Source organism: Lynx rufus, unplaced genomic scaffold, assembly GCF_022079265.1.
Source record: "Lynx rufus isolate CCGP_SWC_20201006 ecotype Redwood Valley unplaced genomic scaffold, mLynRuf1.p SCAF_2, whole genome shotgun sequence".
In the NCBI taxonomy this organism is placed as follows: Eukaryota; Metazoa; Chordata; class Mammalia; order Carnivora; family Felidae; genus Lynx; species Lynx rufus.
This window is the reverse complement of record NW_025814834.1, coordinates 112,220,579-112,236,136: the sequence shown is the minus strand read 5'-3', so window position 1 is coordinate 112,236,136 and position 15,558 is coordinate 112,220,579.

Genomic DNA, 15,558 nt, shown 5'->3' with positions numbered 1-15,558 from the left:
CAACGATTGACAATAGATAGCTATACATGAACAGTTACCTTATAAATGTTCTGGAGTCTACTTCACAAATTTTAGCAACACAGTGAAACAAACAAATATACAGATAGATAGATGATAGATAGATGATAGATAGATATATATATAAAGATATATATATATGAGTAACTATACACAAAAAAAGAAGGAATAACAACTTCATTTTGTCTGCATTACACCCCTCCCCCCTCCAACATGCTGACATTGTTCAGCATGGAGAACAAATCCCCAATTAGAAAGAATTCTCCTCACCAGGAAATGGAATCAAGGTGAACAACCAGTTTCCTCATCCTTTTGGGGCACCACACAAAGGTATTGCTTTGGTTTCACCCCACCTAGAGACCTAGTAGCTTATTAAGCTACTATGAAGGTTAAAGACAAAAGTGGTAAAATCAATCATATCTGCAATAATTAGTTAAGAAACACATAAAATGAAAAAATGTAAATATCACATAAAATGTGAATAGGAGAGTAAAAATGTATTAGTTTTAAAATGTGTTAAAACTTAAGTGACCATAACTTAACATAGACTGCTATATACATAGTGCATCATAAATTAACTTCATGGGAACCACAAAACAAAACTTACAACAGAGAAACAAAAAATAAAGAGAAAAAAATCTAAACATAACACTAAAGAAAACCATCAGGTCACAAGGAACTAGAGCAAGAGAAGAAGAAAGGAAAAGAGATTACCAAAAAAAAAAAAAATCAGAAAGCAATTAACAAAATGGCAATGATTACTTATCTATAAATAATTTTTGATTTCACAATCAAAAGACATAAGATGATTAGATGGAGAAAAAAATAAACACTTGTCTAAATACACACTACCTGAAAGTGAAGGAATAAAAAATATATATATTCCCTGAAAATGAAAGTGAAAAGAAAATTGGGGTAGCAATACTTACATAAAACAAAATGCACTTTAAAACAGTCTGTAACAAGAGACAAAGAAAGATAATACATAGTGATAAAGATTTCAACCCAATGAAAGTATATAATAATTATAAATATCTATGCATCTAACATGGGAGCACCTAAATACATAAATATAATACATATTTATTATCAGACATAAAAGGAGAAATTGACAGTAATACAATAACAGTAGTAGATGTTAACACCCACTTACATCAATGGACAAATCATCCAAACAGAAAATACATAAAGAATAGTGGCCTTCTTTTGTAGCAACGTGGATGGAACTGGAGAGTGTGATGCTAAGTGAAATAAGCCATACAGAAAAAGACAGATACCATATGGTTTCACTCTTATGTGGATCCTGAGAAACTTAACAGGAACCCATGGGGGAGGGGAAGGAAAAAAAAAAAAAAAAAAAAAAGGACGTTAGAGTGGGAGAGAGCCAAAGCATAAGAGACTGTTAAAAACTGAGAACAAACTGAGGGTTGATGGGGGGTGGGAGGGAGGGGCGGGTGGGTGATGGGTATTGAGGAGGGCACCTTTTGGGATGAGCACTGGGTGTTGTATGGAAACCAATTTGTCAATAAACTTCATATAAAAAAAAATAAATAAATAAATAAATAAATATTTTGACAAATGTAAGAAATTAAAAAAAAAAAAAAAAAAAAAAAAAAAGAATAGTGGCCTTTAGTCCATGGATGCAGGGATGATTCAATATCCATAAATCAATAAACATGATATACCACATTACAAAATGAATATAAGAGTTATATGATCATCTCAAAAGATACAGAAAAAGAATTTGACAAAATTTAATATGGATTCATAATAAAAACTCTTGGCAAAGTGAGCATAGAGGGGACATAACCTCAACATAATAAAGTTCATATATGACAAACCCACATCTGACATCATACTCATTGGTGAAAAGCCAAAACTTTTCCTGTAAGATCAGGAATAAGACAATAATACTTCATTCTCACCACTTTAATTCAACATAGTATTGGAAGATTAAGCATGCCAATCAGACAAGAAAAATAAATAAAGTCACCCAAATTGGTAAGAAATAAGTAAAACTTTCACTATTTTCAGATAATATAATATATGAATAGAAAACTCTAAATACTCCATCAGAAAAATTAAAACTAATAAATTAATTCAGTAAAGTTACAGGATACAAAATTAATGCAAAGAAATCCATTGTATTTCAATACACTAATAACAAAACACCACAAAAAGAAATTAAGAAAATAATATCATTTAAAATTCCATTAAAACAAATAAAATATCTACAAATAAATTTAAGGAAGGTACATATCTATACTGTAAAAACAAGACATTGATGAAAGAAATTGAAGATGGCATAAATAAATGGGAAGAAATACCAGGTTCATAGTTTGAAAAAAAAAAAGTGTTAAAATGTCCATACTAACCAAAACAATTTACAGATTAAATACAATCACTGCTAAATTACCCAAAGCAGTTTTTACAGAACTAGAACAAATAGTCTTAAAATTTGTATGGAAATACAAAAGACCCAGGATAGCCAAATCAATTTGATAAAAAAGAAGAAAGCTGTAGGTGTTATGTCCCCAGATTTCATACCATGTTATAATATTACCATAATCAAAACAGTATGCTATTGCCACAAAAATAGCCATATAAACAAATGGAACAGAATAGAAAATTCAGAGATAAATTCAAGCTCATATGGTCAATTAATCTAGAACAAAGGAGGCAAGAATGGGAAAAGACAGTCTCTTCAATAAATGGTGCTGGGAAAATTTGACAGCAACGTGGAAAAGAATAAAACTGGATAACTTTCTTACATCATATACACAAATAAACTCAAAATGTATTAAAAGCCTAAATATAAGACCTTAAACCATAAAACTCCTAAAAGAAAAATATAGGCAGTAAACTCTTTGACATAGGCCTTAGCAATATATATATATATATATACGATCTATATCTATATCTATATCTGTATATATATCGTATATATATATATCGTATATATATATATATACATATATATATATGTATCGTATGTATATATATATATATATATATATATATATATATATACATCAACAAAATGAAAAGGCAACATACTGAATGGGAGAAGATATTTGCAAGTAATATATTTGATAAGAGGTTAATGTCCAAAATATATAAAGAATTCATACAACTCTAGAAAAACAAAAATCTGATTTAAAAATTGTCAGAGGATCTGAATAGATAATTTTCCAATGAAGGCTCATGAATGGCCAACAGAACATGAAAAGATCCTCAGCATCACTAATCCCCATGGAAATGCAAATCAAAACCACAATAAGACATCAACTCACGTCTGACAGAATGACAAGAAAAGAAAAGGAAAAAGAAAGAAAGGGAGTTGGTGAGAATGCAAAGACAAGGGAACCCTCATGCACTTTTGGTGGGAATGTAAACTGATGCAGCCACTGTGGAAAATATTATGGAAGTTCCTCAAAAATTTAAGAATAGAGCTACCGTATAGTCTAGCAATTTCATTTCTGGGTATTTATTTAAATAAAACAAAAACACTAATTGAAAAATATATATTTATGCATGTTTATTGCAGCATTATTTACAATAGACAAGATATGGAAGCAATATATGTGTCATATGATAGATGAATGGATAAAGAAGATAGGTGATAGATTAGATAGATGATAGATAGATAGATAGATAGATAGATGATAGATAATAGATGATTAGATAAATAGATGATAGATAAATAGATATAAATGATAGATATATAGATTATAGATAGATATAGATAGATACATATAGATATAGATATAGATATAGACAGAATGAAATATTATTTAACCATAAAAAATAATAAAATCTTGTCATTTGGGAGAACATAAATTGGCCTAGATAGTATTAAGCTCAGTAAAATAAGTCAGACAGAGAAAGACAAATAACATATATTTCCACTTTTATGTGGAATCTAAACAGCGAAACAAAAAACAAAACAACACAAAAAAAAGAAATTGACTTCTAGATACAGAAAAGAAACTGCTGGTTACTAGAGTAGGGAGACGTTGGGGGCAGAAGGTGAAATAGGTAAAAAGGATTAAGAGGTACTATCTCCTAGTACTAAAAACTAAATCACAGGGATATAAAGTACTGCATAGGAAATAATTTAAATATTATTCTAACAATTTTGTATGGTGACAGGTGAGATTTAGACATCATGATCATCATTTTGTAATCTATATAAATGTCAAATAATTATGTTCTACACCTGAGATTAACATAATATTGTAAGTCAACTATACCTCAATAAAAAAAGAAATGGATATATAATATTACTTAATGAAACCTGAAATATATGTAATATTGAATACTCCCTTCCAGAAAGATATTTCTTCACATATGTATTAGTAAAATTCTATTATTTTCTTGATATAGGCTCTTCATTTTCTTGATATAGGCTCTTCTAAGTTAAAACACACAAACCAACCAACCAACAAACAAAACAAATAAACAAAAAGAACCAGATAATTGTGATTCAGTCTCAAGAAAAAAAAATTATATTAGCCCCACAATGCATGAGGACAAGATATCTCAGTAGACACAAGGAAAATATAGAAATTAAACAAATTATAATCCCCAAACTGAATAATACAGAATATCCACACACACACACACACACACACACACACAATCACTGTATGTATTTAAAGCAGAATGGAAATGACAGATGAAAAACCAAAAAAGAAACTTCAAAATACAACAATGAAATTATATAATGTAAAGAAGAGATTTAAAAAATATATTTTCAAAATAGAGGGTTTGGAAGATGGTGGCAGAGCAGGAGGACCCTAGACTCACCTCGTCCCAGGATTACAACTATATAACTATAAGATTATCTAAATATTCCCATAAATTGACCCGAAAACTGGCAAAACGAACTCCACAATTAAAAGGAGAGGAGAGGCCACATTGAAGAGGGTGGGAAGTGCAGAGATGTGGGTTAGGAGAGAAACAGATTGTGATTGTTGTAGTGGGGAAGGAGCTGAGGTCACTGAGAAGGGTGAGACATAGAATAACACACAAAAGAGAATGGGAAAACAAATCCCCATAGAAATTGGCTTGGAAAGCAAGAGTAGCTGAGTGTCGTGACTTCTGGCAACCACCCAGCCTTAAAGCCTGGAGTTTTAAAGGTCAGCGAGCTTGACTGAGATAGTCCTGAAGGGCATTGAGTTGCTCTTGGGAAGAAGGCAGGCAAATATTCCAGGGGCACACAGCATGGAAATAGGAATTTGAAGAGTGACTGGGGCATACAGTGGGGAAGTTAGTTGTTAATATTGGAGCACATCCCAAGAGACAGCATTCATGGACAGATCCTGTTAGGAACAAAGGAACTGGCCAGCATCATTTCACTTCTTCATACCTCAGAATAAGTAGAGAGCACCTGTAGAAACCAGCATAGCTCAGACACTTGCTATTTAACTTGCGTTCACCAAGCCCCACCTCTTCGATGTTCTGGTGGAACTGTAACCCTTGCCTCAATCCCAATGTGGCTGGCCTCCTACCCCAGAAGCTCAGCCCAAACCCCTGCTCACACTGTGTCTCCCAACATAGAAGGTTTTGCAGAGCCTTGGTTCTGGCAGCAGTGGTGGTAGGTCTTAATTCACAAACAGACCAGAGCACACCTAGTTAAAATGCACCACATTAAGGCCAGGTACCAAACATTGCCCACAATAGGCAAAGAGAGTCTGCAGATGGCTGGCCTAAAGGATAAACAGACCAGGACAAAAAAGCAGAGCATATGCAGCACACATTAGAGACATTCCTGGAAGTTTAGGTCCTGAGAAAGAGAGGACACCACATGGCAGGACACTACAGGACCTTTTCTTCATAAAGCCATTACCCTCAAGAACCAAAATGTAGCTGACTTTTCTATTACAGAGAAACAGGCACAGAGATTTACACAAATGAGATGACAGAGAAATTTATCCCAAATGAAAGAACAGGGCAATGCCATGGACAAAGATTTAAGGAAAACAAATATAAGTAACATGACTGAAGATAATTTAAAATAGTAGTCATAAGAATAATCATTGGACATGAGAAGAATGGAAGATATGAATGAAAGACTTAACACAGAGATAAGGAATAACATTGCAGAGATAAAGGGTACAATAAATGAAATGAGAAGCATGCATGGTGGAATGAACAGGAGGCTGGAAAAAGCAAAGGAATGAATTAGTGACTTAGAAGACAGAGTAATGGGGAGTAATCAAGCTGAACAAGAGAGAGAAAAGAATTACACAAAATGATAATAGACTCAGAAACTCAGTAATTCCACAAATGTATTTGTATTATAGGAGTATAGGAATACATTTGTATTATAGGAGTCCCAAAAGAAAAGAGAGAAAATGGGGTAAAAAAAATCATTTGAAGAAATAATAGCTGGAAACTTCCCTAATCCAGGGAAGAAAACAGATATCCAGACCCAGGAGGCACAAAGAACTCACATAAAAATCAACAAAAGCAGATCCACACCAAGACATATTATAAGTAAATAGGTGAAATATAGTGATAAAGAAAAAAAAGCAACAAGACAAAAGAGGTCAGTATCTTACAAGGGAAAAACACATAAGGCTAGCAGGGAACTTTTCAATAAAAATATTCTGAGCCAGAAGGGAGTGGCATGATGTATTCAGTGTGCTGACTGGGAAAAACCTGCAGCCAAGAATACTCTATCTAGCAAAGGTAGCATCAGAATAGAAGAAATAAAGGTTTCCCAGACAAACAAAAACTAAAGGACTTCATGAACACTAAACCAGCCCTGCAAGAAATATTAAAGGAATCCTTTGAGTTAAAATGAGAGACTAAAAGTGACAGTATAAAGGTAAGACGCACAAAAGCAGTAGAAATGAATATTACTGTAAAAATCAGTAAACGCACAGAATAAAAAGATATAAAATATAGCAACATCTACCTAAAAAGTGAGAAGGAGAGGAGTAAAGAATGGGTTCAAACTTAAATGACCATCAACAATATAGACTGCAATATGCAGGAGAGGTTATATAAAAACCCAATAGTAGCCATATATTCAGAACCACCAATAAACATACAAAGAATAAAGAGAAAGAAATCCAAATATGTCACTAAAGAAAATCAGCAAAACATGAAAAAGAATGACAAGAAAGGATTAGAGAAAAATCTTCAGAAACAACCACGAAAGAAATAATAAAATTACAATAAAAAAATCTATCACTAATTACTTAATTGTAAATGGACTAAACATTCCAATCAAAAGACTTAGGGTGATAGAATAGATGAAAAAACAAGACCCATCAATATGCTGCCTACAAGAGACTCATTTCAGACCTAAAGACACATGCAAATTGAAAGTGAGGGGATGGAGAAACATCTATTATGAAAATGCATGTCAAAGAAAGCTGGAGTAGCAATACTTATATTGGGCAAAATAGACTTTAAAACAAAGAGTGTAACAAGAGACAAAAAAGAACAGTACATAATAATAAAAAGGACAATCCAACAAGAAGATGTAACAATTGTAAATATCCATCCAATATAGAAGCATCCAAATACAGAAAACAGTTAATAACAAATTTAAAGGAATTAACAGATACTAATATAATAACAGTAGGGAACTTTAACACCCCACTTGCATCAATGGACAGACCATGTAAACAGAAAATCAATAAGGAAAGAATGGTTTTAACGTTTATTCATTTTTGAGACAGAGAGAGACAGAGCATGAACAGGGGAGGGTCAGAGAGAGGGAGACACAGAATCTGAAACAGGCTCCAGGCTCTGAGCTGTCAGCACAGAGCCCGACGCGGGGCTCGAACTCACGGACAGCGAGATCATGACCTGAGCCGAAGTCGGCCACTTAACCGACTGAGCCACCCAGGCACCCCAGTAAAGAATGGTTTTAAATGACACACTGGACCAAACTTAACACATATATTCAGAACATTTCATCCTAAAGCAGCAGAATACACATTATTTTCAAGTTCACATGACACATTATCCAGAAGAGATCACATATTGGCCCACAAAATAAGCCTCAACAAATTCAAGATCTATGTCATACCATGCATCTTTTCTGACCACAACACTATGGAACTAAAAGTCAACTGCAAGAAAAATTCTGGAAAGAGCACAAATATATGGAGGTTAAATAACATGTCATTAAACAATAAATGGGTCAATCAGGAAATAAAAGAATAAGTGAAAAATATATTGAAATGGGGAGGGGTGTTAAGATGGTGGCATAGTAGGAGAATCCTAGGCTTGCCTCATCCCTTAACACAGCTAGATACTATCAAATCATTCTGAAACCAAGAAATCAACCTGAGGACTGATAGAACAAACTGCACAAATACAGGGAAAGAATAAGCCACACTGAGAAAGGTAGGAAGTGTGGAGGCGGGATTTGAGGAATAAAAAGATCACGTGTGCATAGGAAGGGAGGGAGATTTGGTCAATGAGAAAGGCGAAATAGAGTGGATCACACAGGGATATGTGCAAGGACAACATTTCCCCAAATCCACTGGCTGGTAAACAAGAAGGACTTATTTTTGTGAGTTTTTTCAACCAGCAGGGCTCAAAGATGAGTTTTAGAGGTTGGCAGGCTTGGCTGGGATAGAGCTCTGAGGGTACTTCCCTACTCCTGGAGAGAAGGTGGGCCAGCAACCCCAGGGCAGAAGATGCAATCTGAGGATTGCCCAACATGTACAGGAGTGCACTTCTTAGAGTGCATCTGTGAGAAGTGGCATTTGTAGAGATGCCTGTCTTCGGACAAAAGAGCCAGCAGGCATCATTTCTGTCTCTTCCCCTCAGCATAGACCCAGAAATGCCTGCTGAGGGGAGTTAACCCAGACATTCTCTCTTTCACATTCTTTGTCCAAATCCTACACCCCTGCTCTCTGGTGCAACTGCCCTTCTTCAACAAACATGCATTAGTCTCAGGGTGGGGAGACCATCCTCCAAAAGACCAGTGCAGATCCCCACCACACCAGGTCCCTACAGTTTGAAGTTATAAAAGTCAACAGGCTTGGCTGGGATACAGCCCCAACTGCACTGCACTGTTCTAGGAAGACAAGCAATCCAGAGGCAGACAGTGTGAAAACAGAGATCTAAAAATTGTCTGGGACAGTATGGAGGTTCCTCAAAAAGTTAAAAATAGAACTACCCTATGATCCAGCAGTTTCACTTTTAGGTATTTACCCAAAGAATATATAAATACTAATTCAAAAGGATACATACACACTGATGTTCATAGCAGCATTATCTATAATAGTCAAATTATGGAAGCATCCCAAGTGCCTATCACTAATGAAGGGACAAAGAAGAAGTGGTATATATATATATATATATATATATATATATATATATATATATAATGAAATATTAGACGTGAAAAATAATGAAATCTTGCTATTTGCAACGACATGGGTGGAGCTAGAGAGTATTATGCTAAGTGTAATAAGTAAGTCACAGAAAGACAAATACCATATGATTTCACTCATAAGTGGAATTTAATAAAACAAATCAGCAAAGAGGAGGGGGAAGAGAGAGAGGGAGAGAGGGAGAGGGAGGGAGAGGGAGGGAGAGAGAGGGAGACAAACCAAGAAACAGACTCTTAATTATACAGAACAAACTGATGGTTATCAGAGGGAATATTGGTAGGGGGATGAGTTAAATAGGTGATGGTGATTAAGGAGTACATGTTAATGAGCACTGTGTGATGTATGAAAGTGTTAAATCACTATAGTGTACAGCTAAAACTAATATAACACTGTATGTTAACTAACTGGAGTTAAAAACTCAAAAAACACAAAAAAATATTTTAAAATAACCCCCCAGTAACTATTGGACTAACATATACAAAATTATAATTCCTGGTGTACAAAAAGAGAGAATGGGAAAGGAAACTATTTAAAGTAATAATAATTGGTAATAACCAAACATTCCCAAATGTTTAATGAATTCAGATGAAGTAATGCAAAGGGCAACCAACAAACTCTGAGTGATTGTAAGGGAAAGACAAACCGGTCTGTATCCTAAGGACTGGATAAACTCCATACTGGTAAGATATTTTGTCTTATCCACTGAACATCCACTCAGGATAGCTACCCTGATCTGGCATTTCCTGACTACTAAGCCATCAATAGAAGGCAACACAAATATGTTCATTCCATTCATGGATCAAATGAAGTTTCCCCTGAAAATATCAAGCAATCCAGAATTATTTGGAAGGGTAATGGAATGGAATAAGTAACCAGCAGAAGCATTCTCCTTTATTGACAATCCGGAATTATTTGGAAGGGGAATGGAATGGAATCCCCGTAGGGAATAAGTAACCAGCAGAAGCATTCTCCTTTACTGATAGACCTGATAGTCCCCTTTTGTACCAAGTGATACCAAGGCCAGTGGGCAGAGTCAGTATGAAGCATTTAGCTACGGCAGGTAGTTATGTTCAGCAAATCTCTTTGTTTCCACTGGTCAGAGGCACTAATACCCTACTAAGAGACATCAGGGTAATCAGGTGGAACCACCCACAGCAAAGGATCTTTGGCCTTATGAGACCATACTCTCTGTCTTCTTCTGGTCCCAGAGACACCTGGGCAAGCAGGCACCAAGTTAGAGAGATCTCATCACACCCCTCCATTACTGAGATACAACCAGTGGTCCAGCCTGTAGAATCTCCCCCCACCCATGCAGGCAGCAGCAATAGAAACAAGTGGGAGTCCACGGGCTGCCTGGGTGGCTCAGTTGATTAAGCGTTCAGCTTTGGCTCCGGTCATGATCTCAGAGTTCCTTGGTTAGAGGTTCACATCAGCTGACAGCTGATCCTGGAGCCTGCTTCAGATTCTGTGTCTCTCACTCTCTCTGCCCCTCCCTGCTCTCTGTCCCTGTCTCTGTCTCTGTCTCTCTCTCCCTCAAAAATAAATAAACACACACACACAAAAGAAACCAGTGGAAGTCCTAATGGTACCATAAAAACTAATATACCACTAAAAGAACACAGCAAAGTCTCTGGGAATAAAACTGCCTTTGGAAATAGAGACAATAAATGGAAGGGGAAATATGTACACTAAACCTAAACAGAATGAATGCTTGATAAAGTGAAAATAATAATAAATCTTATAGCTCTCTAAGATAATAGAAAACAATTTCCAGAATACAATAAAGATTTACCAATCTGAAAAAGAACCATGATTGTACCTCTATGAGGTACATCAGGAGGAATCATATGTTGGAATTATTTGAAAAAGGGTTTAAGCAACAGTCATAAAACTGCTTCAACATTCAATTATAAACCGTTTTGAAACAAATAAACCACAGGAAAGAAATGGTTGTTTTTAAAAGAATCAAATAGAAATCATAGAACTGAAACATACAATAAGAGAATTAAAAACAAAGAAACCTCAAAAAAAAAAAAAAAAACAAAGAAACCTCACTGGATGATCTCAATAGTAGAGTAAAGATGACAAAGGATAGAATTAGTTAACTTGAATAGAGAACAATATAACTCACCCAATATGAATGACAATGAGAAAAGAGATTGGAAGAAAAAACTGTAAATGACATATGAAACAATAACAAAAGATTGAGCATTTCTATTGTCAAAGTTCCAGAAAAAGAAGAGAAAACTTACTAAATTGGTGAAATAAGTGTGTGTGTGTATGTTTGTGTGTGTGTGTGTGTTTGTGTGTGTGTGTATGTACACACTGGTTACTACTGTATATTTGATACACATATATTATATATTTATACATTTATAATATATATATGTATATACACAACATAACATAGAGAACAACCAGTACAAAAACCTATTAAATATACAAAATTGAAAGCAGTATAAATAAATCAATATGGAATTGTAAATAAATCTACATGTATATATACACACACATACACACAGGTAACTTATAGGAAGTCTACAAGAAATATAAGCTTATATTTGCTTATAAAAAATACTTTACATTCAATGACACAGATTGACAATAAAACAATGAGAAAAGCCATACCATTCAAACATTAATCAAAAGTAGCAAGAATGGGTTATATTAATGTTTGATAAGTTAAACTTTTTAAAAAAGAACATTACTAGGAACAATAGGGAGGCATTATATAAGTATAAAAGGATCAATCCACCAGGAAGATATGATAATACTAAATTTGGTTTATGCCCCAAAGAGCAGAGCCTCAAAATACATAAACAAAAACTGGCAAAGCTAAAAGTAAACATAAAAAAAATTCACAATTATAATTGGGGATTTAACACTTCCACCTCAGAAGCTGATAAAGTCACTGGATACATAAGATCTGAACAATAAAATCAAGCATCAGTATCTAACTGACATATATAGAACATTTTACCCAACAATACAATACACATTTTTAAAGCACTTATGTAATTATTCATCAAGATAGGTCATATCCTGTGCTATAAAACCAACCTTAAAAATTTTTGAAGAACTGATAGCATACAGAGTATGTTTCTCGCCATAATGTAATCAAACGGAATCAAAACAGAAAAAAAGAAAGGAAAATCTCTAAAAGTATAGAGATTAAAGAACATAATTCTGAGCAATTTTCTTTAATACAGAGAAGTCTCAAAGAAATTTTAAATACACATAGAACTGAATAAAGTTTTTTAAAAAGCACAACATATTGCATTTGTAGAATGCGGCTAATGGGAAATTTATAGCACTAAATGCTTAGCTTAGAAATGAAAAAAGATCTATCAAAAAATAGAAAATGTAGAGCAAAGCAAATCTAAAGGAAGAAAAGAAATAACAAAGGTAAGAAGAGAAATAAATTAAAAATAAAATACAATAAAGAAAATCCATAAAATTATAAAGCAAAAACTGGTTCTTCAAAAAATAGCATAATTGCCTATGATTGACAAAAAGAAGAAGAGAGAACACATTAGTAGCAAGAGGAAAATAATAGATATCACTATAGATCTTGCAGCCATTAATGAGATAATGAAGGGAATATTACAAACAACATAATACTCATGAATTTAACAATTTAGAAGAAATGAACCAAGTCTTCAAAAAAGAGAAACTACCCTAATCTTGTATAGATCTATAATAATCAAAGAAATTGAATTATAGGGCAAATTAAACTAAAAATAAGCAAAATAAAGGAAATTGAAATGATAAAAAAGTAAAATTGAGTAAATTAAAAATAAAAAATAGAATTCATAAAATCAACAAGTGATTTTTATAAAGAAAAATAAACTATAAATATTGTATTGATCAAGCCAAGAAAGAAGATACAAATTACCTATAGCAGTAATGAAATAAATATCACCACTACAAATCATATGTCATTAAAAGGATAATTTATTTACAATAAATGAGAAAACTTAAATGTCATGGCAAATTTTTGAATGATACAAATGACTTAAGGAAAAATAACCTTAAGTAACCTTAATAATCCTATATCTTTGAAAAATAATAACAAAAGTCTTTCTCACAATGAAAATTTCTGACCCAGAAATCTTCACTGATGAATTCAATTAAATATCTCAGAAAGCTATAATACAATTTCTACAAATACTTTTTCCAAAAAATAGTAAATGTGGGAACAATTTTCAAATTATGTTATGAAGACAGAATTACCTTGATGCCCAAATCAAGAAGAGACATTAGTAGAAAAAATAATCTATAAAATAGTAACTTTCATAAACAGTTGCAAAACTCTTCAACAAAACACTAAAAGTTTGTTCAAATTCCAGGAAATAAAAAAATATCCCCATTTCAACAGAAAATTCATACAATCATATCAACATATTAAAAAAACACATTTGACCAAATTTAGCATTCGTTATGATAAAAGTTTTTCAGTAAATTAAGAATAGTAATGCATTCCCTTAACTGGAAAAGATTACCTATGAAAACCTATAGATAATATCATAATTATGAAAGACTGAATACTTTTGTCCTAATACCAGAGATAAAACAAAGATGTCCACTTCTACTATTCTATTCATCATGGTGCTGGACATCCTCACCAATACTATTTCCCTGCATGTCCACCACCACTGTCAACTCAGGCAAGGCTGGGTCTCCTTCCACCACTAGGACCTAGCACAGGTAAGGTCCCCAATAAATTCAGCATTTAGAATGAAAAATCCACAAGAGCAGGGATCATTGTTGGCTTGCTGATGCAACTTCAGTGCTGGGCATTCAGTACACTCTCAGTAAATATTTGTTAAGTGAACAAATGACTGGAGGGAAAAATCAATATATGTTGAGGAATGAATTATAAAGAGAAAGAAAGAGGAGCCTAGGGGAGGTTGCATCATTTCTATTTGGAGCTTGTAAACAAATCCTCATGGAAAGCAGCTTCTTTACTGTCCTTGACCTCTCACAGTTTTCAGAAACCTGCTGCTCCACCATGGGTGCTTGAAATTGCTGCATTTGACAAACTGCCAAAATCGGGCCATATTCCACCACTCTATAATTTACGGAATCAAATAGCCTACTAAATTTTCTGCATAGCATCACCCTCGATGCATCTAAGAAGAAAATTGTGTTATCAATGGATTTCTACACTCTGTGTTCCTTGGGCTTTGAAATGCTAATTTCATAATTTAGAAAAGAAGCCAAAGAGAACAGTGAGTAAATCACATGAATCACTTTCCCTTTTCATATGGTCCATCTCACCCATATCATGAGGCCTAGACCTCGACAACTCTGGGTTTGGAAAGGCCAGGAACATGATGTCTCTGTCCAAAGGGCTTCGTTGTGGTTATTCCAGTCTTAGATGAAAGCCTGTGTGTGGGGGCTGGGGTCCCAAAATCTGAGATAAGAACAGAATGCTTAACCTATCATAGCAGGAAGGATAAACCAAGCAAAATCTGTTACAAAAGCTTCAGCCCAAATACTGGAGATAATATTCTCACTCAATATCCATCCATGTACCACACAAGCCCTCACTAAAAACCTAAGTGCTCAGCCTGTCCTAGGTATTAAATTCATGTGAGATGCAAATTCTCACAAGTTAAAGAGTGAAATAGCGATTGAAGTCGGTAGGCAAAATAATGCCCTTTTACACATATCCATGCCCTAATCTTTAGAACCTGGGAATGTGTTACCTTACACGGCAAAAGAGACTTTGTAGATGTGATTAAGTTGCAGCCCTTAAGATGGGGAAATTATCCTGAATCATGCAAGTGGGACCAGTCTAATCACATGAGTCTTTAAAAGCTGAGAGCCTTTTCTGGCTGTCAGAAAGATGGCATATGACAAGGACTTAACCTTCTATTGATGACTTTGGAGATGTAAAAAGGAGCCACAAGCCAAGGAATATGGGTGATGATTTCTAGAACTTGGAATGGACCTCAGTTTACAACCATGAAGAATATGGAGGCCCCAGTTCAATAACCACAAGGACTGAATTCTATCAACCACACAAATGATCAAGGAAACCAATATTCCCCTAGAGCCTTCAGAAAGGGATGCAGCCCTGGTGAGACCCATGTTGAACTCCTGACCTACAGAACTGTGAGATAATAAATTTGTGTTGTTTTAAGTTGCTATAGTGGTGAAAATTTGT